The sequence below is a fragment of the Mustela putorius genome, unplaced genomic scaffold (genome assembly GCF_011764305.1).
Source record: "Mustela putorius furo isolate JIRA1106 unplaced genomic scaffold, ASM1176430v1.1 tig00003972_pilon_pilon_pilon, whole genome shotgun sequence".
In the NCBI taxonomy this organism is placed as follows: Eukaryota; Metazoa; Chordata; class Mammalia; order Carnivora; family Mustelidae; genus Mustela; species Mustela putorius.
In genome coordinates, this window is record NW_025422115.1 from 11228854 (window position 1) to 11251275 (window position 22422).

At 42.8% G+C, this 22422-nt stretch overlaps 1 long non-coding RNA gene and 3 other non-coding genes across 4 annotated transcripts; all 4 read left to right on the forward strand.

Annotated features, from left to right (window-relative positions):
• The first annotated feature begins 791 nt into the window (after positions 1–791).
• Positions 792–22214, forward strand: LOC123389322. Its single transcript, XR_006603928.1, has 6 exons — positions 792–908; positions 1294–1338; positions 2470–2587; positions 2921–3019; positions 20579–20649; positions 22176–22214. It is a non-coding gene; the product is annotated as an uncharacterized LOC123389322 (long non-coding RNA).
• On the forward strand, positions 963–1043 carry LOC123389351. Its single transcript, XR_006603962.1, has one exon. It is a non-coding gene; the product is annotated as a small nucleolar RNA SNORD115 (small nucleolar RNA).
• On the forward strand, positions 2642–2722 carry LOC123389441. Its single transcript, XR_006604043.1, has one exon. It is a non-coding gene; the product is annotated as a small nucleolar RNA SNORD115 (small nucleolar RNA).
• On the forward strand, positions 21658–21724 carry LOC123389409. The gene has a single exon (XR_006604015.1). It is a non-coding gene; the product is annotated as a small nucleolar RNA SNORD109A (small nucleolar RNA).
• Positions 22215–22422: the final 208 nt, after the last annotated feature.

Here is a 22422-nt window from a genome sequence, read left to right on the forward strand (position 1 = left end):
TGCTCGAGGCCCGGGACTTGGCTTGTTTCCGCGGGCTGACGAGGCCTGAGCTCCTGCCCCACAGCGCAGACGCCCAAGGCGTTGGAGACCCCACCAGGCTGCTTGCGAAGAGCGCAAGAGGATTCCTTGTGCTCGCGCGACAGCCGGGTTCCACGGGGCTACGGGGCGGAATCTGCGAGGGCCAGGCCCTTGCAGCCATTGGGTCGGAGCCTCTCTCCGGAGGCTCTCAAGCACCGGGGACCGGGTCCTGACGAAGCGGCGCTGCACGGCGAGAGTCGGGTACCTCGCTCGCCCAGGGCAGCCGGTGGGTGGTGTGCCTGGCCGTAGTGGTGGACAGTGACCTGGCATTCAGAGCTCGGCCCTGGGGCAGCCGTGGGCCCGAGCCACCTTGGGCTTCCGGGGTAGGGGCTCCGATCCTTGGCTCCCAGGTGGGACCATGGGGGGGTGGGCGGCGTCCTGGCCAAAAGTCCCTGACCGCCCCCCTCGGCTCACGTGCAAGGGGGTGACAGCGGGGACACGCCAAAACCCTGTGCTCCGTGCCACGTTCACGGACCATTCTGCCGACGGTGGTGCTGACACAGGGGCCTAGATCTCCCTTGTTTGGGGATGCCCTGGTAAGGGCAGCTGGGGCCCTGGGCCCTGCTCCGTCGTCTCGCACATCAGCCATGCGTGGGTCGGCCGTATGCCCGGCCCCCACCGGCCAGGACGTTGGGAAAGGTAGCCCTCGGCCGTCCGCCGGTGCCCCGGACCAGGGCTTTTGGACAGCTGGTCTCTGCGTCTCTCCTCAGAAAACCGCATCCACACGCGGGGAGATCGCCCGCACCAGCTCGTCTTGCCTGGCCCGGCCCTGCCCACAGGTCCAATGTCTCAGGACCCCGGCTCATGGCGCAGTCCTCCACGCAGCCCCGGTAAGCAGGTTCTGGGGGGGCGACGCGACCGCACGCATCGCCGCCAACCTGCTTGGGTCAATGATGACAACTCAAATGGTCTCGAAGAGCGATGATGACCTAAAAATCATGCTCAATAGGATTACGCTGAGGCCCAATGCAGGCGTCTGTGCCGGGATCAGCATCCCCCGGAGCCTCGGGGCCCTGGAGGGGCGCTGCCCTTGGGAGCTTGAGGCCAAGCATCCCCCGGGGATCCCTGCTCCTGCCCTGGAAAGCCCGTGCACGTCAGGGGCCCCTCGCGGTGTGGAGGCAGCCCACCCGGCCTAGAGACTGAATCCCCTCCCCTCCCCTGGACAGCTCCCTGGGAGCCATGCCTTAGGAACCCTTGTCTCCTTGTGTCTTGCAGCAGGCCTTGGGCGCCAGGTGGTAGGCGCGGCGTTGGCCACGACAGGTGAGTGGGAGACTCTGGGCCTGGCGGGAGACGGCAGGCGCCATGGGCGTCGTCCGCGAAGCCAGAGTCCCGGCACGGGGCTCTGGCTCCACCACTGAGCTACGGGTGGAGGCCCCCGTTGTCCACACAGCGTTGGCTTGCGCGTGATCAGGCTCCCTTGAGCCATCCCAGGTGCAGGGAACGCGAACGTTGGGCCGCGGGAACTGGCCGGGACTGGATCCCGGGGGGATGCCGCCATAGATCCGCGTGGCCCTGAGGCCTCCTTGGACCTCCCTTGGTGTCCTGTGCGCCCGTGAGGAGACGGGTCGGGAGACCCTTGGCGTCAGGGACTTCTGTCCCCCTCAGCGAGTGGCGGTTGCTCGAGCCAACCCCAGCGCATGTTTCTTGGGGCTGGAGCGGGCAGAGCTCCTGCCCTAGGCACCAGACTCGCAAGGACTTTGGGAGCCTGGGAGGCTGCTGAAGTACAGCCCTCGATGTTTGCTTGGGCTGCCGATGGAGCATGGTTTGGCTGGACATGGGCAAGAATGGGCGAGCCCCAGGCCACAGCGGGCATTGGGCGAGAGCCTGTCGGGCCAGGCCCCCAGAGGAGGGGCCGCCACGCGGGGAGACTCTGGACCCTGTTGCAGGGAGGGCATTGGTCCCCTGCCTTCCGCTGACGGGAGACCGTGACCCGCGACTCCCTCTCCAGACGTGGACCGTCTGGGCATGGGGGCCAACGTTGGCTGCGAGTGCCAGCGCCCGGATGCACGGACGGCAGCCGGGCCAATCTGGGGTTGGCGTCTGCCTGGCCATAAGTTCTGGGGCCGCCCCCGTTGGCTCGGGGCCCGGGAGGCATCGGGAGGGGGGGGCACTCGATAACCTAGTGTTCCCGCCCACGTTCTGGGGCCTTTCTTAGCAAGGGGTGGTTCCCACAGGGGCCCTGATCTCCACAGGTTCTGGAGGCCCAGGGATGTACAGCGGCTCCCCGGGGCCCTTTTCCTTGCTTGCGGCGGCTCCGAGCCTTGGGTCGTTCGTTCCTCCACCCGCCTGGCCAGCAGCGGCCAGGGCTCCGGGCGTGACCGATCGTGGCCGCATGGGGCACGAGCCACAGAGCAGGCCGTTCTGACGGCTGGCCTCTCCCTCTGTCCTTAGAACCCCGTCCCGCAGGGAGGATCTCGCCTTGACGACCAAGTCTGGCTTCTCCCAGCCCCGCCCAAAGGGCCCGTGTCTCGGATCGCCGGGGCATGGCGCCATCCCGACCGCTCCCTCGGTAAGGAGGGGTTCCGGGTGGGCAGGGACCTCACGCGTCGCCCCCGGCTTGCTTGGGTCAATGATGAGAACTCATATGGTCTCGAAGAGCGATGATGACCTAAAAATCATGCTCAATAGGATTACGCTGAGGCCCAGTGCAGGGGACCGTGCGGGGATCAGCAGCAGCCCCCAGACCCTCGGGGCATTTGAGGGCGCGCTGCAGCTGGGCGCTAGAGGAGAACGAACGCGCGAGCGTCTCCGCGCGTTGGGCCCGGAGCCTAGGCGCCTCTTCGCGTGCCCACGGGGGTGTCCTGGCACTCGAGCCGGCCCACCGCCCCCATCCTCTTCCCAGGACAGCTCCCCGGGAGCCAGGGCTTCGCCATCCTCGTCCCCTCGTGTCCTTCGGCGGGCCTGGCCGGCTAGGTCCTCGGTGTGTCGACATGCAGCAGAGGTGAGCGGAAGCCTCTGGGCTCGGAGGGAGGCCCGAGACGCCTTGGGAAGCGGGTAGCCCAGCAGTGACTCTGCAGCAGGCCGTGGGCTTGGGGTGGCGGTCCTCGTGGTCCAGACGTCGTGGGCCACCCCGGGAGCGGGTGCCCTTGAGCCATCCCAGGGGCAGGGGACGCGAGCGTGGGGCCGGGTGGCTGGCAAGACCCGGAAAGCGCAGAGTGGCCGCCATAGGATCAGGTGACCCTGAGGCCCCCTGATCCATCTGGGCGTGTCTCGTGGGCCTTCGGACGTAGTGGACGTGAGACTTGTGGTCTCAGAAGCTTCTGTGATCTTCTGCCACGGGGTGTTGCTCGAGGCCCGGGACTTGGCTTGTTTCCGCGGGCTGACGAGGCCTGAGCTCCTGCCCCACAGCGCAGACGCCCAAGGCGTTGGAGACCCCACCAGGCTGCTTGCGAAGAGCGCAAGAGGATTCCTTGTGCTCGCGCGACAGCCGGGTTCCACGGGGCTACGGGGCGGAATCTGCGAGGGCCAGGCCCTTGCAGCCATTGGGTCGGAGCCTCTCTCCGGAGGCTCTCAAGCACCGGGGACCGGGTCCTGACGAAGCGGCGCTGCACGGCGAGAGTCGGGTACCTCGCCCAGGGCAGCCGGTGGGTGGTGTGCCTGGCCGTAGTGGTGGACAGTGACCTGGCATTCAGAGCTCGGCCCTGGGGCAGCCGTGGGCCCGAGCCACCTTGGGCTTCCGGGGTAGGGGCTCCGATCCTTGGCTCCCAGCCCCCAGACCCTCGGGGCATTTGAATATGCAAGGAATAATCTCAGTTTTTTGTATCGGTTGAATCCTGATTTGTGACCCAGTATGTGGTCTATTCTGGAGAATGTTCCCTGGGCACTTGAGAAGACTCAGTATTCTGTTGTTTTAGGGTGGAATGTTCTGTATATATCTATGAGGTCCATCTGGTCCAATGTGTCATTCAATGCTCTTGTTAATTTCTTGATTTTCTGCTTCGATGATCTGTCTAATTCTGAGAGAGGCGTGTTAAGATCTCCTACGATTACTGTATTCATATCAATATGACTCTTTATCTTGATTAACAGTTTTCTTAAGTAATTGGCTGCTTACATATTGGGAGCATAGATATTTACAATTGTTAGATCATCTTGGTGGGTAGTCCCTTTAAGGATTATGTAGTGTCCTTCTTTATCTCTGACTACAGTCTTTGGTTTGAAGTCCAATTTATCTGATATGAGAATCGCTACCCCAGCCTTCTTTTGAGGCCCATTAGCATGAAATATGCTTCTCCATCCCTTCACTTTCAGTGTGCATGTATCCTTAGGTTCAAAATGGGTCTCTTGTAGACAACATATGGATTGGGCCTGTCGTTTTATCCAATCTGCAACCCTGTGCCATTTTATGGGTGCATTTAGGCCATTCACATTGAGAGTGATTATTGATAGATGTGTTTTTATTGACATCGAGTTACCTTTGAAGTCTTCTTTCTGTAGACTGTCTCTATATTTGGGATTTTTCCTCTTTTATAGAATCCCCTTTAATATTTCCTGCAGTGTTGGCTTGGTGGTTGCATAGTCTTTTAAGCCTTGCCGGGTCTTGAAAACTCTTTATCTCTCCATCCATTTTGAATGTCAGTCTTGCTGGATAAAGCATTCTTGGCTGCATGTTCTTCTCATTTACTGCCCTGAATATATCTTGCCAGCCTCTTCTGGCTTGCCAGGTCTCTGTGGACAGGTCTGACGTTATTCTGTTGGGCTTTCCTCTGTAAGTAAGGACCCTCTTTGCCCTGGCGGCTTTCAAGAGATTATACCTACAATTATAATTCCTCAATTTGACTATCAGGTGTCGTGATGTTTTTTTGGAATGTATAATCTTGGGTGGAGACCGTTTAGCCTCTAGTACATGAACGCTGGTTCCATTCGCGAGATTGGGAAAATTTTCATGAAGGACTTGTTCCACTATATCTTCTAGACTTTTTTCTTTCTCCTCCCCTTCAGGGATTCCAATAATTCTGACGTTGGAACTCTTCATGGCATCATTTATTTCCCTGATTCTGTTTTCGTGGTTTCTATGCTGTTTGTTCCAGGCTTCCTCCTGATCCTTTCTCTCTATCTGTTTGTCTTCCAGATCACTAATTCTATATTCTGTCTCAGTTACCCTAGCTTTGAGAGAGTTTAGATTAGATTGGAACTCATTGAGAGCATTGTGAACCTCCTCCCTGGTAGCTTTAAGCTCCGCCCTAACATTGTGACCATCCTTTGTGGTCACTTTCATTTCAGTCCTAATCAATTCTGTTTGGTCATCCATGGCTTTCTCCAACCTAGCTATTGCCTGGATAATTGTTAGCCTGAATTCTCTTTCTGACATATTGTCTATGTTGATAGCCGTTAGCTCTGTTGCAGAAGGTCCATCCTCTGTATTTTTATTCTGTTGGGCATTCCTCCTCCTAGTCATTTTGGTGGGAGATGACTGAACAGATGTAGCTGGATATATCAACTGTTGTGCAGTCAAGGTGCTCCCTGGAACACTCTGAGCAATCAGGATTCCCCACCCAAACGAGAGACAAAAGAAAGAAAAAGAAAAGAAGAAAAAGAGAGAGAGAGAGACGGGATAGAAAGGGAAGATTAAGAAGAAGGTTCAGTCCAGATGGGCCCCAAGAGAAGATTTACAAAGTGGACAAACAAAAAGAGATAAAAAGAATGATACAAGTATATGACAAGAGAAAAAATATATATATATGCAAAAATATATATATGCAAATAAAGAAAGGTACCAAGAGCTCGTCAAAAAGAACCACAAGTGTAACATTTATATGCTACCAGGACAAACACAAAAAACACAGAAACACTGGTGGAAGAAGATGGGAGAGTACTTATTAATTCTCAGTGTGTGCGAGGAAGGTTGTTTTGATTCTTCCTGGATGTATCTTGATATCTTTGTTAAAGGACTCAACTTTCCTAAGATAAAGGGGATTAAAAATACTACCCTATAGGGGTAGTATTGATTGGAGAAAGGGGATTACTTTGAAGTTTAACTGTATATGAATATTAGAGGATAAAAATAAAAAGGAATAAACTACATTAAACTAAACTAAAATTTTAAAAAAGGAATTCAAAAATATAAATGCAAAAGAAAAACAGGTGTATGTATCAAAAAGTTCAGGTTAGAAAGGTATTATGGAATTTGATGTACTGTACAGCTTGCTGTGATGGTAAATAGGTTTAAAAAATTACCTATGTGTAAAAAAAAAAATGAACTGAATTAGTGGGAACGAGTGAACAATACAAGTTTCCTATGAAGTAGTGGTTGTTCTCTTATAGTCCTTTGTTTTTCCTCTTTTTTTTTCTTTCTTATTTTGTTTTCTGGGGGAGGGGCCTGCCACGTGGGTTGTCAGTCAATGATGTTTCCTGAGTTAAGTCCTCCCGCCCCCCTCAAGGTGGTGGGCTCTGAGGAAACTGGGTTCTTTTCAGGCTTTTGTTCCCTGGCGGTTTTTATGCTTGTTCACTTTTTTTTTTCTCTCACCTTGACCGCCTTTGATGGTTTTTGTAGTTTTGGAGGAAAACAAACCGCACCCTGATCTCCCTCTCAAAGAGAAGCCTCAGTCTGGGTGCAGAGCCTAAATAAGTTCCCCCTTGGCTGCTGGCAGAGCAGGTTCCAAGTCGCAGACCCTGGGGGCGCAGGATCTTTTGCTTGTACCTAAAGCCAAGGCAGTGGCAGCTGTCTGGGAGCTCCTGACCGCCAGAGAGGTTCCAAGCAGCAATGGCACACTGAGATTTTGCCGCTGGCCTGGGCTGGGAGTGCCTGGCTTGCGCGCACCTCTTTCAGAGGTGGCTATGAAAGAGGCACTGAGAACTGGGGCGCTGGTCTGTAAGCACCAGGCTGGGCTTTTGCGCACCTCTGTCAGGAAAGAGTTTGGGGCTCACGGCTTAGGCTTCTAAACAATGGCGCTGGACAAAGAGCGCCGGCAGGGCCTTTGTAACTCAGGGGAGCATGAGGGACGTGCGTGCGTATCTCAAGCTTTGTGGTAGGGCTCGCGCGTTCTGCCAACCAGCGTGGCTCCCATCCCCTCACAGGAACTAGAACCCACACATTCACAGGTGCACTGGTGGCTTAGGGACCAAGAGCTGGTTTCTCCGCCACACTCTTTCTGCCTCAGCACCGGGGAGGCTGTCCTGGGACCGGGGACTTAAGCCCCTGTCCCTAGCCTCCCCTATTCCCGCAATTTCCCCCCCGTGATCCTTTGCTCTTTTGGAGTGCTTTTAGCCAGTCTCCAAGTTAATGCTGGTCCCCAGATGCAGGGCACTCTCGCCTCGTATTGGGGTATTACTTTCCCACCGGTCACCTCTGGTGGCTCCCTCCCCCTTTTGTTTATCTTCTGATATCAGTCTGCCTTTCCCACTCCGCTTTACCTGCCCACTGGCATCTTCTGCCCCTGTAGAGATCCAGCCATGTATAATTCTGATCTCAGGCTGATTTCAAGGGTGATCGGAGTTCTTTGGTAGGTAATCAGCTCACTTTGGGGTACCGGCTGAAAAGGCGCCTCCTCCTTCTCCCCCGCCATCTTGTCCAAAACCTGAAAAGAAATTTAAAAAATAAATAAAATTTAAATTTAAATAAAGAAGTTGGTTTAGCCAAGTTTGAAGAGGTTGCCGCCCATGTTTTCTTCTAGGATATTGATGATTTCCTTCCTTACATTTAGGTCTTGATCTTTGTGTGTGGCATAAGAAAATGGCCCATTTTCATTCTTCTACATGTTGCTGTCCAATTTCTCCAACACCATTTGTTGAAAAAACTGTCTTTTTTTTCCCCACTGCATTTTATTTCCTGCTTTGTCAAAGGTCACTTGACCATATAGTTGTGGGTCCATCTGTGTTTTCTCTTCTGTACTGTTTATCTACATGTCTGTTTTTGTGCCAGTACCATACTGTCTTGATGACTACAACTTTGTAATATAGCTTGAAATCCAGAATCATGATGCCTCTAATTTTGTTTTTCTTTTTTTATTATTTTTTAAATTTCTTTTAAGTGTAACAGAATTCAATGTTTATGCACCACAGTCAATGCTACATGCAATTTGTGCCCTCCATAATACCCACCACCAGGCTCACCCAACCTCCCACCCCTCGCCCCTCTAAAACCCTCAGATTGTTTTTCAAAGTCCATAGTCTCTCATGGTTCATCTCCCCCTTCAATTTCCCCCAACTCCCTTCTCCTTTCCATCTCCCAATGTCCTCTGTGTTATTCCTTATGCTCCACAAATAAGCGAAACCATAAGATAATTGATTATCTCTGCTTGACTTATTTCATTCAGCATAATCTCTTCCAGTCCTGTCCATGTTGATACAAAAGTTGGGTATTCATCCTTTCTGATGGAGGCATGATACTTCATAGTATATACGGACCATATCTTCTTTATCCATTCATCCATTGAAGGGCATCTTGTTTCTTTCCACAGTTTGGCGACTGTGGCCATTGCTGCTTTGAATAATGGGGGACAGATGGCTCTTCTTTTCACTACATCTGTATCTTTGGGGTAAATACCCAGTAGTGCAATTGCAGGGTCATACTCTATGTTTTTCTTTTTCAGGGCTGTTCTGGCTATTTGGGATCTTTTGTGGTTCAACACAAATGTTAGGATTGTTCTAGATCTGTGGAAAAAATCTAGTGGTATTTTGATAGGGATTGCTTTAAATGTGTGGATTGCTTTGGGTAGTATAGAGATTTAGCAATGTTTGTTCTTCCAATCCATGTGCATGGAATGCATTTCCATTTCTTTGTGTTCTCTCCAATTCCTTTCATAAGTGTTGTATAGTTTTCAGAGTACAGATCTTTTATCTCTTTAGTTATGTTTATTCCTAGGTATCATTGTTTTGGATGTAATTTAAAATTGGATCAATTCCTTTATTTTTATCGCTGCTGCTTTATAATAGTTGTATACAAATGCAACATATTTCTGTATGCTTATTTTATATCCTGCCACTTTGCTAAATTCATGTATTAGTTTTAGCCATTTTTGGTGGAGTCTTTTGGATTTTCTACATCAAGTATCATATCATGTACAAATAGTGAAAGATTGACTTAATTTTGCCAATTTGGATGCCTTTTATTTCTTACTTGTTTGTTTGTTTTAATTTATATTGTGTTATGTTAGTCACCATAAAATACATCATTCGTTTTTGAATCAGTGTTTCTTTTTGTTGTCTGATTGCTGAGGCTAAAACTTGGCTCTCTCTGCTTGACAGGACTATGTTAAATGATAATGGTGGGAATGGACATCCTGGTCTTGTTCCTGATTATGGGAGGATACATATATCCCAATTGATGATGGTATTAGCTGTAGTTTTTTCATGTATGAACTCTATGATGTTAAGCTATTTTCTATCTATCCCTACTTTCTTGGGGGCTTTTACAAGAACGGGTGTTGTATTTTCTCAAATGTTTTTTCTGCATCTATTGAGAGAATCATATATCTTTGTCCTTTCTTCTATTAAGGTAGTGCATATGTTGATTGATTTGCAATATTGAAACAATACTGCAGGTCATGAATAAATCCCACTTGATCGTGGTGAATAATTGTTTTAATATAATGTTGAATTCGATTTCCTAGTATTTTGTTGAGATCTTTTACATTCATGTTCATCAGGGATATTGGCCTGTAATTCTCTTTTTTTTTTTTCCTTAATTCTCTTTTTATAGTGGGGTCTATGTCTGGTTTTGGGATCAAGGTAATGCTATCTTTATGGAATGAATTTGGAAGTTTTCCTTCCATTTCTATTTTTTGGAAAAGTTTCAGAAGAATAGGTATAAACTTTTTTTTAAATGTCTGGTAGAATTCCCCCTGGGAAACTATCTGGCCTTGGATTTTTGTTTGTTCAGAGATTTTTTATTACTGATTTAGTTTCTTTGCTGGTTATTAGTCTGTTCAAATTTTCTACTCCTGTTTCAGTTTTTGTAATTTATATTTTCCTAGGAATTTGTCCATTTCTTCCAGATTGTCCAGTTTTTTGGTATAATTTTTATAATATTCTTTTATATTTCTCTGGTATTAGTTGTGATCTTTCATCTTTCACTCGTGATTTTATTTATTTGGGTCCTCTTTTCTTTTTGATAAGTCTGGCTAGGTGTTTATCAATTTTATTAACTCTTTCAAAGAACCAACTCTTTTTTATTTTATTTTATTATGTTATGTTAGTCACCATACAGTCCATCATTAGTTCTTTTTTTAGCTCACTTTTTTTTTTTTGCATTTTAGTTCATTAATTTTTTTTATTTCTTTTCACCATAACAGTATTCATTGTTTTTGCACCACATCTAGTGCTCCATGCAATTCATGCCCTCTCTAATACCCAACACCTGGTTCCCCCAACCTCCCACCCCTCGCTCCTTCAAAACCCTCAGATTGTTTTCAGAGTCCATAGTCTCTCATGGTTCATCTCCCCCTTCAATTTCCCCCAACTCCCTTCTCCTCTCCATCTCCCCTTGTCCTCCATGATATTTGTTATGCTCCACAAATAAGTGAAACCATATGATAATTGACTTTCTCTGCTTGACTTATTTCACTCAGCATAACTCTTCCAGTCCCGTCCATGCTGCTACAAAAGTTGGGTATTCATCCTTTCTGATGGAGGCATAATACTCCATAGTGTATATGGACCACATCTTCCTTATCCATTCATCCGTTGAAGGCCATCTTGGTTCCTTCCACAGTTTGGCAATCGTGGCCATTGCTGCTATAAACATTGGGGTACAGATGGCCCTTCTTTTCACTATATCTGTATATTTGGGGTAAATACCCAGTAGTGCAATGACAGGATTCATAGGGAAGCTCTATTTTTAATTTCATGAGGAATATCCACACTGTTTTCCAAAGTGGCTGCACCAACCTGCATTCCCACCAACACTGGAAGAGGGTTCCCCTTTCTCCACATCCTCTCCAACACATGTTGTTTCCTGTCTTACTAATTTTGGCCATTCTAAGTGGTGTAAGGTGGTATCTCAATGTGGTTTTCATTTGAATCTCCCTGATGGCTAGTGATAATGAACATTTTTTCATGTGTCTGTTAGCCATTTGTATGTCTTCATTGGAGAAGTGTCTGTTCATATCTTCTGACCATTTTTTGATATTATTGTCTGTTTTGTGTGTGTTGAGTTTGAGGAGTTCATTATAGATCCTGGATATCAACCTTCTGTCTGTACTGTCATTTGCAAATATCTTCTCCCATTTCATGGGTTGCCTCTTTGTTTTCTTGACTGTTTCCTTTGCTGTGCAGAAGCTTTTGATCTTGATGAAGTCCCAAAAGTTCATCTTCGCTTTTGTTTCCTTTGTCTTTGTACACATATCTTGAAAGAAGTTGCTGTGGCCGATGTTGAAGAGATTACTGCCTATGTTCTCCTCTAAGATTCTGATGGATTCATGTGTCACACTGAGGTCTTTTATCCATTTTGATTTTATCTTTGTGTACGGTGTAAGAGAATGATAGAGTTTCATTCTTCTACATAGAGCTGTCCAGTTTTCCCAGCACCATTTATTGAAGACTGTCTTTTTTCCACTGTATATTTTTTCCTGTTTTGTCAAAGATTATTTGACCATAGAGTTGAGGGTCCATATCTGGGCTTTCTACTCTGTTCTACTGGTCTATGTGTCTGTTTTTATGCCAGTACCATGCTGTCTTGGTGAAGATCAATAAACCATTGGCCACACTAATCCAAAAGAAAAGAGAGAAAGCCCAAATTAATAAAATGATGAATGAAAAGGGAGAGACCACAACTAACACCAAGGAAGTAGAAACAATCATCAGAAGTTATTATCAACATTTATATGCCAATAAGCTAAGCAACCTAGATGAAATGGATGCATTCCTGGAAAAATATAAACTCCCAAAATTGAACCAGGAAGAAATTGACAACCTGAATAGACTGAAATATAGTAACGAGATTGAAGCAGTGATCAAAAACCTCCCAAAAAACAAGAGCACAGGACCTGATGGATTCCCTGGGGAATTCTACCAAACTTTAGCTTACTTTTTGAAATCTTTTTTTTTTTTTTTTTTGCTTTTTAAATTTCTTTTCAGTGTACCAGAATGCACTGTTTATGCACCACACCCAGTGCTCCATGCAATGCGTGCCCTCCATAATACCCACCACCAGGCTCACACAACCTCCCACCCCCCGCCCCTTCAAAACCCTCAGAGTGTTCCATGATTCATTGTCTACATATAACACCCAGTGCTCCATGCAATACATGCTCTCCTTAATACCCACCACTGGGTTAACCCATCCCCCCACACCCCTCTACTCTAGTTTGACAAAGAATGAGCTTTTAGTTCATTGATCTGTTCTACTGGTTTTTGTTTGTTTGTTTTTCTCTATAATGTTTATTTCTTTTTAAAAATTAACATATAATGTATTATTTGCTTCAGGGGTACAGGTCTGTGAATCATCAGTCTTACACAATTCACAATACTCACCATAGCATATACCCTCCCCAATGTTCATAACCCAACTTCTTCCCCCGCAGCAATCCTCAATTCTTTTCCTAAAATTAAGAATCTGTTATGATTTGTCTCCCTCCTGATCTGCTCTAATAATCTATTATTTCCCTTCTTCTGCTGGATTTAGGTTTTAGTTGCTGTTCCTTTTCTAGTTCCTTTAGGTGTAAGTTTAGGTTGTGTATTTCAGACTTCTTTCTTCTTCAGATAGGCCTGTATTGCAGTATACTTCCCTCTTAATACTGCCTTTGCTGTATTCCAAAGGTTTTAGACTGTTGTGTTTCTATCTCCATTTGCTTCCATATATTTATTTCTTCTCTAATTTCCTAGTTAATCCATTCATTCCTTAGTAGGATGTTCTTTAATCTCCATGTATTTGAGGTCTTTTCTAATTTTTTCTTGTGGTTTATTTCAAGTTTCATAGCATTGTGGTCTGAAAATATGCACGATATGATCTTGATATTTTGTACTTGTTGAGAGTTAACTCGTGACTCAGTATGTGAATATATTCTGGAGAATTTTCCATGTACACTCAAAAAGAATGTATATTTTGCTACTTTATGATGAAATGTTCTTGAATATATCTGTTAGTCCACCTGGTCCAGTGTTTCATTAAAAGTCACTGTTTCCTTGTTGATTTTCTGCTTAGATGATCTATTCATAGCTGCAAGTGAGGTGTTAAAGTCCCCAACTATTGTTGGATTATTATCAATGAGTTTCTTTGTGTTTTTCATTAATTAATTCATATATTTGGCTGCTCCCAAGTTGGCAGTATACATATTTACAATTGTTAAATATTCTTGACGGGTAGAGCCCTCAATTATGATATAACGCCCTTCTTCATCTCCTGTTACAGCCTTTGGTTTAAAATCTAGTCTGATACAAGTATGGTTACTCCAGGTTTCTTTTAATGTCCATTAGCATCATTGTTCTCCATTCTTTCACTTTCAATCTTCAGGCATCTTTAGGTCTAAAATAAGCCCCTTGCAGGCAGCATATAAGTGGATTATTTTTTATCCATTCTGATACCCTAGGTCTCTTAATTGGAGGATTTAGTCCATTTACATTCAGAGTGAGTGTTGATAGATATGAATTAAGTTCGTTCCATTGTATTACCTGTAAAGTAGGTGTTTCTGGTGATGTTCTCTGTTCTTTTCTAGTCTGTCACTTTAGTCGTGTTTTTTTTTTTTTTTTTCTCCACTCACTTAAAATAACTTTCAGGGCTGGTTAATGGTCACAAACTCCTTTACTTTTTCTTTGTCTGGGAATTTCTTTCTTTCTATTCTTAATGACAGCCTTTCCAGATAAAGAATTTTTGACTGCATATTTTTCCATTCAACATGTTGAACATATTCTGCTACTGTTTTGACCGGATCATTTCTGTGGGCAGATCTGCTGCAAACCTGATCTGTCTTTTCTTGTAAGCTAAGGAATTTTAATCCCTTGCTACTTTCAGGAATCTTTTCTTGTCTGTGTTTTGTTAATTTGACTATGATACATGATTGTCAGCTTTTGTTGAATTTAATGGGAGCCCTTTTCTTGGGTTTTGATGTCTATGTCCTTCCCCATATTAGAGACATTTTCAGGCATTATTACTTCATATAAAACTTTTGCCCCCTTTTCTCTCTTCTTTTAGGATTCCCATAATATGACTTTTAAGTTTTATGGAATCAGTGAGTTTCCTAAGTCTATTCTTGTGTTGGATAATTTTTTTTCTCTTTTCTTCAGCTTTATTGTTTTTCATTAATTTGTCTTTACAGCACTATCTGTTTGTCTGCTTTTCCCAGCATGCTGAACGGGTCTTCATCAAGAGTATTTCTAATTTTACTTATTTCATTTTTCATCTTTGGTTCTGTTTTAACTCTTTTATTTCTGTTATAATGGTCTCCTGTTATCTTCTATTCTTTTCTCAAGTCCAGTAAATATCCTTATGACTATTGTTTTAAATTCTCCATCAGGCATATTACTCATAGATCTTTTGCTTAGATCTCTGGCCATGACCTTATCTTGTACTTACATGTGGGATAACTTCTTCCACCTCCACATTTTGTCTAAATCTATGCCTTCTTCTCTATGTTAGAAAAGCCAGTTATGACTACTGCTCCTGAAAGTAATGGCCTTATGAAGAAGAGTCATGTAGTGCCCAGAGCCCGGCACTTCAGGGATGTTTCTGGTGTGTGTTGTATGTGCTCTGCTATTGCATTTTGGCTGTCAGGCCAGTCACCTGCAGAAGCTTTCCTTGTCTGCTATGGCCAGTGATTGGTCCTTGACCCAAATGCAGCAAGTTAACCAGGTGTGCCCTGGTCTACTTATGAAATGAGACCTGTCACCACCTCCACAAGATTGAGGCCCTACAGAACTTTTTGATGATGTGGTGTGGACAGGGGTTGGCACAGGTCTTTTGTAGGATGGGCCCACTACACTGGGTGTGGTGCATGTGGGACGAGAAGGGCAGTACCACCAGAGTACAGGCTGGTGGAATATAATGCACTCAAGTTACATAGCCAGTGTCAGTGCCACACTGATTCCCACAGATGCTCTGTGTTTATGCTGAGGGGCTGATGAGGGAAATGTCTCTGGCCAGTTCCTTTGTTTCCAGAGAGGTATCTCTATGAATAACTCTGCTCAGACATGTGCTCCAAGAAGAGCAAATAATCTCCATACACTTTGCCCCAGATTTTCTTCATATTTCTGTTTCCATACTGTCTGTCCTTGCATTTTTGCCTGCCTTCTCTTCAGGAGCAGCATAGTGTACTTGGGCCCTAGCCCTGCCAAGTCCACTGACTTTTTAAACTGTAATATTAAAGCTCCACTTGTTTTAAGAACTCACAAAATTCAGTCCTTATTTTTCAACTCAATGGCTTTGGGTAAATGTTCTCTTGGTGCTTTCCCCTGTGTATTCCAATCTCTCTTGCTATTCTCTTTGACAATGACTTCCACTCTGCAGCATCTGCAATCCATTTCTCCCCTAAACCATGTCTCCATATTTCCTACTTTCTTCAATGGTTCTCTTCTCTCCCTTTAGTTGTCTGTGTCACCCTTCAGGTCTATATCTGGGGTATTTAAGAGATTGATATCTAGTTGCATTCATGGGACAAGATGAGACTAGGGTTCTCCTACACTACCACCATCTTCCTTTACCCAACAGTTTTGAATTTTTTGTCAGGCAGTTCATAAACCTACATTTCTTTGGGGTTAATTTACTGAAGTTTAATTAGTTTCCCTTGGTGGTTTGATGTTTCACCGATTCTTGATTCATGATTTATGTAGACTAGCACTGATGTCTGCAGATTCAAAGGAAAAAAATACCCCTTCCTTCCTTTGTATACAGTTTTTAGTAAGTAAAGAGTCTTCTTCTAACTCCACAGGCTTACAGGACTATTTCTGGGATCCCGGTTGAACAGGGCTTGAATTTGGTTATGTGGCCACTGCCATATCTACAGTGGGGTTCATGACTAGCAGGCCTATTAATGAGGGGTCAAGCAAGCAAGGTTCCTGTGGGATCAACAGGTCAGTGGGACTGCCTCTAGGATCATAGTCAAAAAGGGGCTGGGGCCAAGTCACAGAGTTTTTTCTGGGTCCACAATCAATTTATTGTTTAATATAATTTATTTATATTGTGTAATATAATTTATTAATTATATTACCTATAATCAGGGCCTTGGACAGTATGTTTACTGTTGGTTCCCTGTGTGGGTAGAACTGCCCCAAGACATTATAAAATAGGGCTGGAACTAAGTCTCAGGGCCACTTCAGTGTCCATAGATAAGACTGATATCAATGGAACTATTACTAGGAATCCTGAAATGCATCACAGGGCTCCTGGGCAGGCAAGGGATGCAGGGGTGATTCTAGGCTATCGTACAGCAGAACAGGAGCCAGGTCTTAGGGCTATGTCAAGATCTACAATTGAGACTAAAGTCAGTGGCCTGGTTACCAGGGGAAGAGATAGGTTGGTTTCCTTTCATGTCCATGAGTGGTCAAGAGTTACTCCAGAGTGTGGCAGAGCAGGTCTAGAGGGCCAAGCCATAGGGCCACTTCAGTATTCACAAAGATTGGAATATTACTACCAGGGACACCAATGGGCATAACTCTTCTAGGATCTCTTGGTGTATGAGGCTGCTTTCAAGACCACAACCAAGCTGGGTTGGAGCTGAGTCCATGGCAGGATTTTTCAGTCTGCAGCGAGGACCATGTTTAAAGAGCCTATCATTAGGGCATGGACCTGCCTTCTAAAAACAGCTTTCTTTAGTCTTGGGCCTCACTGGAGTTTCACAGTCTCCTACATGGAGCCCAAAGCTCCCACAAAGGCACTTTTATCCATAAATGGCTGCCAGATCACTATTTTTCTTGGAGCACATGAGGGATTTCCTACTTTGTCATTTTGCTCCCTCTATTTTTTTAATAAATTTACTTAGTTTTAATTTCTAGAATTACTATTTTGTTCATGCTTATAAGCCTTTCCATTTTGCTTATGAAATATGTCATCATCTTCTATGCATTCTTCAGAATAGACTTAAATTTTTTCTGTGTTTCTCCTAACATATGGTCCTCTGCCAGTCAGTTTTAAGGTTGATGGGTTACATTTTTTCCTTCATCTTGCCTCATGTACAAAAGGGAATTTTGTACATTGTACATTTTGAGTAGAATAAGGGTGGAAATTTATTTGCACTGTCCATTTTGTTTTGTTTTGTTTTAGAAAGTATGTAGTAGTTTGGGAGAAAGAATTATCACTCAAATTTCACCATAAGTCCAGTTTACCTCAAACTGAGAAATAGCTTTTTTAAAATTTTTTAACATCTTAATTTAATTTTATTTTTTTCAGTGTTCCAGGATTCATTGTTTATACACCACACCCACTGCCATGCAATATGTGCCCTCTTTAATAGCCACCACCAGGCTTATCCACTTCCAAGCCCCTCCCTTCCAAAACCCTTAGTTTGTTTCTCAGAGTCCATAGTCTCTCATGCTTTATCTCTCTGATTTCTCCCAATTCACTTTTCTTTGGCTTATCCTAATATCCTCCATGTTATTCCCTATGCTCCACAAGTAAGTGAAACCATATGATAATTGACTCTCTCTGCTTGACTTATTTCACTTAGCATAATCTCTTCCGTCCCATCCATGTTGATAAAAAAAAGTTGTGTATTCATCCTTTCTGATGGGGGCATAATACTCATAGTATATATGGACCATATCTTCTTTATCCATTCTTCTGTTGAAGGGCATCTTGGTTCTTTCCTCAGTTTGGCGACTGTGGCCACTGCTGCTATGAACATTGGGGTACAGATGGCCCTTCTTTTCACCATATCTGTACTTTGGGGGTGAATAGACAGTAGTGCAGTTGCAGGGTCATAGGGTAGCTCTATTTTTAATTTCTTAGGGAATCTCCACACTGCTTTCCAAAGTGAATGAACCAATTTGCATTCCTACCAACAGTCTAAAACGTTCCCCTTTCTCCACATCCTCTCCAACACATGCTGTTTACTGTCTTGTTAATTTTGGCTATTCTAACCGGTGTAAGGTGGTATCTCAATGTGGTTTTGATTTGCATCTCCTGGATGGCTAATGGTGATGAACATTTTTTCATGTGTCTGCTAGCCATTTGTATGTCTTCTTTGGAGACATGTCTGTTCATGTCTTCTGCCCATTTTTTGATTATCTGTTTTGTGTATGCTGAGTTTGTGGAGTTCTTTATAGATCTTTATAGATCTCCTCCCATTCTGTGCATTGCCTCTTAGTTTTGTTGACTCTTTCCTTTGTTATATAGAAGGTTACTTTATCTTGATGAAGTCTCAAAAGTTCATTTTCTATGTCCCCAACATGGAAGCAGCCAAATACATAAGTCAACTGATAAAAAGTAGTGTCATATTGATATGAATACATTAATTGTAGGGGATCTGAGAAATAGCTTTTATAGTATACCATCTGCCTATCCTTATAAGTCCCTCTATATTTTTCTTTGTGTGCGTGCTATATTCATAAATCTTAAATATTATCTTGACTCCAGATATTTTGCTATCTTGAGGAATTTTATTTGAATATTAGCACCTTATTAGTGTATTTTAAGTAGCTAACCAATAATAATTGTTGCTAATTTATTCTTTTGATGGATGTAGTGGTTAATATTTTACATGTATTAATCAGATGTATTTATTATATCCATCTCTCATTTTCAATTATTTGCTATTAATATCTGTTGCTCTTGCAAATAATAGTGCATTAAACTGAATTCAGATGTTGGGAAGTCAGCCAGATCAGGAAAATGACAAAAGTATTCTTTTTGTAGGGTATTTTTTGTGACTTCAAAGGAAATCTATTTTGGACAATAGTAATGAGGAATAGGGTTTGTGGTTTTTTAAAAAAGATTTTTTAAATTTATTTGACAGAGAGAGTCATGACAAGAGAAAAAACACAGCAGAAGGAGTGGGAGAGGGAGAAGCAGGCCCCCCTCAGAGCAGGGAGTCTGATCTGGGGCTTGATCCCAGGACCCTGGGATCATGACCTGAGCCGAAGTCAGATGTTTAATGACTGAGCCACCCAGGTGTCCCAGAATGGGTGGTGTTTCTGTTGTTGTTTTTTTAATCTAGCTATTTGGCAACATTTATTGATTAATGAAGGCAAGTCATAGAATAGATTTGGTTTGTATATGTGTATATTGAAATGAAGTTGCTCCTAATAAAATAAAATAGAGAATTATATAGGGTAATGATCCCATACTTTAAATATGGACATATATCTTCTCTCCTGAACTACAGATTAATCAAGTAAAAGTAATATCTCATGGTCAGATAGATCTTAGAATAATTTAATAATTTTAAGTGACATAATCCAACTTCACATTTAACTCTTGATTTTTTCCCTATGTTATTTAATAAATATATCAGAATTAAAAACTCCCTCACTGCAATATCACTTTTTGTATTACTCTAAGAGAAAGATTCTGGGAAGCTTCTGGAATTACCATTATAACCAGATTTACTAAAGTCAAGTTAAAGGTCTACCTGTGCTGTTTTTCACTGTAAGCTAAATGCAAGTAGTAAATTGCTGAGAGCATTAGTGTGGTGTGTGGAATGTTTATTGGTTGTGCTCATTCTGTTTGGTTCAAGAATAAGAATAAGCATCTGGGGTTGCTGATGTCCAGCTGAGTGGTCTTTCATAATACAAATAAGACTAATGTAAGGTGGTATTTCATTTCAAACTAATGATGTACTATACCTTGGCTAATTGAATTTAAATTCAAAAGTATACAATAAAAATAAAATAAAATAAACTTTGGCAATGTTGCACAATATGGCATTTACTAGAAACCATTGAACTGTATACTTTAAAATGGTGAATTACATGTGCATAATGTAAAAAAAAAAAAAGAAAGAAAAGAAAAGAAAAAATAAAAAGAAAGAAAGGCAGGGCACCTGGGTGGCTCAGTTGGTTAAGCAACTGCCTTTGGCTCAGGTCATGATCCTAGAGTCCTGGGATTGAGTCCCACATCAGTCTCTCTGCTCAGCAGGGAGTTTGCTTCTCCCATAGACCTCTCTCCTCTCATGTTCTCTCTCTCTCAATCTCTCTCTCTCTTAAATAAATAAATGAATAAAATATTTTTTAAAAAAAGACAAAAAGACTCACTTTTAGTACTTTTCAATTGAGGTCATCAATAATCCTCATAATACCTCTCATAATATCCCTTCATAATACTCCTCAGTCTCACAATACCCTTACTGTGTTCTTTTCATTTTTTACATCACAGGGCATTTTTAACATCACGAGGTATGTTCATTCTTTACTGGGTGTAATACAGCTTTAGAATTTCAAATTTTAAAGATAACTGCTATATACTTATTTGAATAGCTCAGCAGAGAGAATTATTGGCCATTTGCAAAGTAAAGCACTCAGAGAAGAAAAAAATGAATAAATGACATAACATAAATGACAAAGGATCAAGCAAACGTGATGTTTGTGGCAAAAGATGTCTGTATGATTAATTAAAATAGAACTAATGTTATGAATTATTTTTGATTAATCTAATGCATTATCTTACCAGATCCATTTTTTTTGTAATGTTTTGCAGGTCAAAAGCTTGGACAGGTTACTGGTTTTGGGGTTTTTTTCAAGTTAATAAGTTACTTTCAGGGAAGAAAGGTGAGTGGCTATCCTGGCGTTTTTGAAATTATGACATTTTATTACTAGTGATGTCAGTGTTTCAGAGTCATGAGCTCATTTTTTCAGAGTATTAAGAAAGAATATTTTATGATAGATATTTTTCCCAGTGAATGTCCCTACATAGAACAAAGAATCCTCCTTATTTCTTCCTTTTTAAAAATATCTTTTTAGGGGTACCTGGGTGGTTCAGTTGGTTAAGCGGCTGCCTTTGGCTCAGGTCATGATCCCAGGGTCCTGGAATTGAGCCCTGCATCAGGCTTAATTCTCAACAGGAAGCCTGCTTTCCTTCTCCCATTCCCTCTGCTTGTGTTGCTGCTCTCACTGTCTTTCTCACTCTCTGTCAAATAAATGAATAAAATATTTTTAAAAATTTAAATATCTTTTTAAAATAATGAATAACAATCTGAGGGGTTTGAAGTGGTGGGGGGGTGGGAGGTTGGGGTACCATGTGGTGGGTATTATAGAGGGCACAGATTGCATGGAGCACTGGGTGTGGTGAAAAAATAATGAATACTGTTATGCTGAAAATAAATAAAAAATAAATTTTTAAAAAATGAAGAAGAAAAAAATAATGAATAACTTTGGGGAATTATTTCCATATTTCTTTTTTTCACAATTTTATATTGAATGAAAATAATCTTGTTAGCAAAATTCAACTGTGCTAAATACTGATTTTTTAAATCTTTATCTGAAATATTCACAACATATATGCTTCCACTCATGCTATAACCACAATTTTTATTATTGTTGGTATCTCCTTGGCTCTTTATAATTTTTGTTGATTAAAGGATTTTTAAAAATATTCCCGATAAATCTTACCTAATTTTATTAGAATAATCAAAAGTATCATTTTTAATACTATATATACAGGTCCCATTAGTCAGGTACTAAATAAAATAGTTGCTACATATTTGCTGTTCTTTATTCAAACCTGCACAACATAAGTCTGGCTATGGAAATGCTTATTTGTTGGGAGGGCACTTGTCTGGATCAATGATGAGCACAATTGTCTGAGGATGCTGAGGGACTCATTCCAGATGTCAATCTGAGGTCCAGATGAGTTGCCATCTACTAGGACAAATAAGACTCTCAGGGCCTGGCTGTCTTTAATGACCCCTCAGTAACAACATAATAGCACTGTTAGTGTCCTTTCTCTTTTTTCCAGAAAAGGGCATTTATGTCTTATTTTATAAGTCACTATGCACCTTTATATATGATCAGTGATCCAAGATTGCTTCATTTGCTTACTTTGGACAAAAGTTGTAGAAAGATAATTATATAAAGAAAATATGTTCTTGAGTAAAAACTGAGAAAATAATGATTGAATTAAGGAAAGAAGAAACTAATGGGTACTGAAATTCTCATTTGGGCTAAAAGAAGAAAAGATTTTATGTCTATATCAAATAATGACAATGGAACTAATTTAAGCTTTTTGTTAACTTTACTGTTGAAAATTTTCTGATACTCTTTGTTTTTTTTCTCTCTGTCATGTTTTGCTGAGATAGAAGGACTAGAATCATGGGTTTGACTTCAGAGAATAGAGGTGAGTAACTAAACAAAGAACCTTTGAAGCTCATATGTGTATGTTATAGTCTGTGTCACCAGGTCTTGAGGTCTCTATGTTCATCTTTTCAGAAATTTATTCAAGAATATTTTTATAATGTGCCTTTTTCCTCATTGAGACCTTCATCAAGGTTACCTACATTATTGTATCCTTATAGTTAGTTCTTTCATTTTAATTATTTTATGCTT